The following is a 6000-nucleotide window of genomic DNA, read 5'->3' on the forward strand; positions in this document are numbered from 1 at the left end:
ATTTGACATGATCCCACTTTCATCGTAAGCCTCGTTTGATTCAGTTGTCGTGGTACATAGCGGGCAGCGGCCTCCGTCAGTACCCGCGTGCAGTACCGGCTTTGTACATAGTGTGTATCATCACAGTAAGTTCACGATGAACTAATATAATTATCCGGCAAAGAACTGAACTGCAAGAGTGGTCGGGTACTGACTAAGCCGGCCGCCACGGCCGTGACCAGCCAAAAACGATTGACTGGTATTTCCGGCAACACAGAAAGGAAGAATCAGTGGAGAATTTTTTTTTTTTTTTTTTTTTGTTGTTTTTGTTTGGTTTTTTTTGGAGGGGGGGGGGGGGGGGGCGGTATTCAGGAATTAAATAATATCACTTCATCCTGTTTTGTCAGTTTCATTTTCATTTTCAAGGTGGCTCAGTCAAAGCGTACTTAGGCCGGCGCCTACGGCGGCGGACACAGGATCCACAAATAATGCTGACACCACATCTGCTGTGTATTTAAAAAAAAAAAAAAAAAAAATAATGATAAATAAATAAAGGAAGGGAAAACTAAGATCGCAGATGCCTTACCTTCTCGTTAGTCAGAATGTCAAGCCATACTGATTAGGTATTGTTTTGCCACCGCTAACTCGAGTTCAGTAAAATTAGGCCCGTCAGTGCAGATCAGCCAATATTTCTAGGACAGTTAACTACTCACGGTTACCCCTCACTGAACTGATGAATTAGTCCAGTCTCTGCATGGGCCCGGCGTTTGGTCTGACGTCCAAGGGAGGAGGACAGTGCATGCATCAGTGACATCCAGTGCAGAATCAGTCTCAAAGTTTCATGTGCATGTGCATCTCTCTCTCTCTCTCTCTCTCTCTCTCTCTCTCTCTCTCTCTCATAGATTATGTCAGTGATCCACCGTGACAAGAGATATCAATTAAGGAGTGACCTCCATAGTTTTGTAATTCCTCTGAACTGATGTGGTCGAGTCGGCCAGAAACGAATCTGCCCGAGCAAAGACACATTTTCACAGGCAACAAATGACATGTTCACTGTCAGACACACACACACACTGTGTGTGTGTGTGTGTGTGTGTGTGTGTGTGTGTGTGTGCAGTGTGTGTGTGTGTGTTTATATCTGACAGTGAACAGATCACACACACACCCGGCACACACACACACACACGCTGTCAGACAGTTCACTGTGTCAGTGTGTGTGTGTGTGTGTGTGTGTGTGTGTGTGTGTCTTTGAGACCTTTAACGGGACAGAAGGACTGCAAAAAGCACACCAATGAGTATGTGCCGTCTTTGAAATAAGCATCTTGTCTTGTCTCAGTTGTCGTGTTCTCTCTTTCTCTCAAACACTGATTGCGCAACTGACAACAACGACAAAACAACAACTTGACCAGCACTTGAACAATCTCTCTCTCTCTCTGTCTCTGTTGTGTGTGTGTGTGTGTGTGTGTTGTGTTGTGTTTTGTTTTGTGGGTGTGTTTCCCCTATCTCTCAAAAAACAAAAAGCAAAAAAAAAAAAAAAAAAAAAAAGCAACCAAGCACTATGTGTTTCGTGAAAACCCTTTGAAGCAAAATACATTATTTCTATTATTAGATAACTAACTAACTAACTAAATGAATAAATAAATAAATATGTAAATAAATAGATAAACAAAACAACAACAACCCCCCCCCCCCCCCAAAAAAAAAAAAAAAAAAAAAATCCAGGCAATAAAGCAACAACAACAACAACAAAACAACGTTTTCGCCAGTTATGCTAATTTCTAATCGTTTTCTTCAGGAATCCCATCGGAGGCGAAAGACTGGAGGTTAATACCCCACTGTGGTATAAACATTTATAGCTCATGTTGATAACCTCTGCAGTGTGAACTGGTGCTCTAAATTGATGTACCAGCGGTGAAAGTGGATGCTTAGAGTGATGACGTATCGGCTTTTGGATATGTTTAACAGGTGGGATTCAGGAGCGATGACATCACTGGCAATCTATAAATACATATGTGGTATACATTCCTCCTTCTTTTCCTGCTTTCCACCATCCTCCTCCACTGTACTCCTTCATACCCTCCTTCCCCCATCCAACCAAAGTACCTTCTCTTTTCCCATCCTTCACAAGACCGGTTTTCTCCAGCAGTCCGCCATCCTACAATATAGTCCCACGCAATTCATTCATAAGTAATCTCGTTACAATCCTGTGGCATTATTATAGAGTATATCGTACAGTATGAATATACAGACAGGGAACTGGAATAAATAAAAACGTGTTTTATGCGATGAAAAAAAAAAAAGAAAAAAAAAGGAGAGAGGTTGAAAACAAGCTCAACGTAAAGCGTAGTTCTCATAACTTGACCCCGCGTAGGAATAATGAGTGAGTGACTTGTGCGCTTCTGCGACTGAGATGTAAACAAGTGAATGGTGCGTGAGTGCGACAGATCTGTCTGCAGCATGCATCTGCCAGTTATCCACACACACACACACACACACACCGTGACACGCAAGCGCACACGCAAACGTTAGCAAACTATGTAGTTACTGCGCCTCAGCAAAAGCTTTTGTTCGTGTGTGTGCCGTCACACAAATCGCTGTTGTGCGCAACGAATGCTTGCAGCCTTCTGTTTGTGCGTTGGGGCGAGATAGCGTATTATAGGCACACATCTTGACGTTACCTCGCAAAGCGAATGCTTTTTTTTTTTTTATAAATTTTTTTTTACTCCGGCTTTTTCCTCCACGTGATCATGAATTGGGGTCTGGGTGCTAGTCTTTCGGATGAGGCGAATATACTGTACCGAGGGCTTCATCTTCAACATACATTTTGCACGTGGTAACGAACTCAGCCTGGTAACAAGAGCGGCAGTTCTCCCCGGCAAATTTCAACAGAAAAATGCTTTTAAATAAAAGCCGAAGCCCCCCCCAAAAACAAACAAACAAACAAACAAACAAAAAAAAAACCTGAGAAAAGGTGGCGCTGCACTTTGGCGCAACGTGCCCATGACCGGGCCGGCTCTGCCCCCAGGCTCTGGGATGGAAGATGAGTGATTACATTGAAATGATACTGAATATTTGGAAATGAAAGTGTGTTAATAAATCATAAAATGATAAACGTGCATATCACTGAGAAGAACGGAGCACACGAATTTCATAATAAGATAAAACACTGAGTGACAGACTATCATAGTACGGTCATGAACACAACATTATCAAGCAGGTGAGTTGGTAATGATAATATTCTGGTTGTACTCTTTTTTCTTCTTCTTTTTAAAAACAAAACAAAACAAAGGTGTATATAATACGGACATGAATCAATAAAAACAGTACAGTATAAATGAAAAAGTTATTTGATGTATCAGGATACCACACTGGAGGTTGCCACGATGTACCAAGGGGGAGAAGTCCGTCTAATTCATCAGACTTCTGAGCAAATAGCAAGAAGAGTTCTCTCCCATAGTCCTGTCGAGCGTGCGAACTCCATCTGTGTGTGTGTGTGTGTGTGTGTGTGTGTGTGTGTGTGTGTGAGAGAGAGAGATTTATCTCAATGGGAAAAGGGGGTGGGGGGTGGAAGGGGGCGAAGAGTAATCTCAAGAAATTATAAAATAATTATATCTAAAAGAAACCAGTGAGAGTGAAGAGTAAAAGAAATCATCCAATGTATCTATAAGGAAACCAGTGACAATAACAGTTTACTGATCCTTTTTTTTTCTTTTTTTTTTTTTTTTTACTTTGGAAGTTATTTGATACACAAACAGAACCAATGCTAACTTGAACAGCGCACCAGAAGTATGGGGCCTCGACCGAAGAATACACTGGCAATGGAAAATATGATGTAGTACTGAGTTTTCACTGGCACTCCTGCAGTTCAACGTCTTTCCACTTCTAATGTGATATTAGAATAGAAACGTAAGGGGGTGCTGGTGGGGGTGGGGGTGGGAGTGGGGGACGTAAAAGAACATACGGTAACAAATGGGCTGTCCCTGTTAAAATTCTGTAGACAAGTCCACTTTGATAGCCGCAAACAAGTGGAGTGATGGCCTTGAGGTAACGCGTCCGCCTAGGAAGCGAGAAAATCTGAGCGCGCTGGTTCGAATCACGGCTCAGCCGCCGAAATTTTCTCTCCCTCCACTAGACCTCGAGTGGTGGTCTGGGCGCTAGTCATTCGGATGAGACGATAAACCAAGGTCCGGTCCCGTGTGCAACATGCACTTAGCGCACGTAAAAGAACCCAAGGCAACAAAAGGGTTGTTCCTGGCAAAATTCTGAAGAAAAATCCACTTCGACAGGAAAAACAAATAAAACTGCACGCAGGAAAAAATACAAAAAAATGGGTGGCGCTGTAGTATAGCGACGCGCTCTCCCTGGGGAGAGCAGCCCGAATTTCACACAGAGAAATCTGTTGTGATAAAAAGAAATACAAATACACTTGTAGACCAAAAAAAAAAAAAAAAAAAAAAAAGCCCGGGAGAATTACACTTACATACATGCACTTTCCAGGAAGAGCAGCCCAAATACAGCAGACAATACAATACAATACAACACAATACAATACAATACAGAAACTGGTCTACCAGGCATCCACTTCATCTTTCATAGTCAGTATTGATTCCATATGGGCCAAATTTAGCCCCCAGGGGGCTAAAACACACAGACAATAATACACATCTATATCTATATCTATTAGTTACCAAATTCATGATTTGTGGAATGTTTTGTATATGCCTTTGGTGTTGTACGAGGGTGTATGTGTGTGTGCGAAACGCGATGTGTTGTAAATGTGTTGTAAATGCTAATGTGTGTTTCATTTTCGCACGATTCGTGTATGCACGTAACTATATTTCTTGTACTTTTGTGGTTTTGCTCTATGTATCTCCCCACTTCTTCTCCTTTTTTTCTTTTTTCTTTCTTTTTTTTTCCAGATGGCTTGATGTAAAAAAAGCAGTCGTTGCTTATTCAATTACCATCTTGAAATAAAAATTTTGACTTTGACTTTGACTTTGACACACACACACACACACACACACACACACACACACACACACACACACACACACACACACACCATGCACACGAACGCATACAAACAGAAACACATTTGATCAAATCTGCCTTCTCTCTGCCTGAATGTCAGTTTGTGTCTGTCTCTAAGTCTGTCTGTGTGTTTGTATGTTTTTCAGTCCGTCTGTCTATCTTTATCTGTCCTTGACGCGTATAACGAATCCACGGTAAAATGAAAATTATCTCTGTGGTGTGTGTGTGTGTGTGTGTGTGTGTGTGTGTGATAGTCAGTCGTGTCCGACTATGACCACCAGAACAGCAGAGAAGGCATCTGCTCTGTGGCATAATTCTGTCAGAAAAGGTGAAGTAAGAATGAGCCTACATTCACATGTGTAATCTTTGCCCGCTCAAAAAAAAAAAAAAAAAAAAAAAAAAAAAAAAAAAAAGGGGGGGGGGGGGGATTTTGCGCTGGCTTATGGAGACGTACTTTATTCGCATACAACAGCCCCAGAGTCTATACAGAAAGATAAAAAAAAATATCTGTTGAGTTATGCAAGCCAACCCAGCCTAACCCAACCTAACCTAACCTGAACAGACATGACACGACACGACACGACATGAGGTGACGTAATGTAACGTAACATAAGGTAACACAACACAACTCATCTAAAAAAATAAAAAAAAATTCTGTACAACCAACCCAGTCCAATCCGTGTAACCCAACCAAACCCAACACAATTGTATGCAAAGCAATAAAAGATAGATTAAAAAGAGAAATCTGAAAACAAAATATAACTACATCTGATACACAAAACTGCATATGAATACGAGAATATAATGCAAAAACAAACAAACAACCCCCTCCACCACCCGCCACCCCCCCTCAAAAAAAAAAAAAAAAAAAAAAAATAGAGGGGATGTCACTCCTCAAAGGCGCAAAAAACAACAACAACAAAAAACAAACAAACAAAAAAAAAACACCCATAAAATATAATATGAAGGGATGCCCAATTATCAAGTAAA

Source organism: Babylonia areolata, chromosome 9 (genome assembly GCF_041734735.1).
Source record: "Babylonia areolata isolate BAREFJ2019XMU chromosome 9, ASM4173473v1, whole genome shotgun sequence".
NCBI classification, from domain to species: Eukaryota; Metazoa; Mollusca; class Gastropoda; order Neogastropoda; family Buccinidae; genus Babylonia; species Babylonia areolata.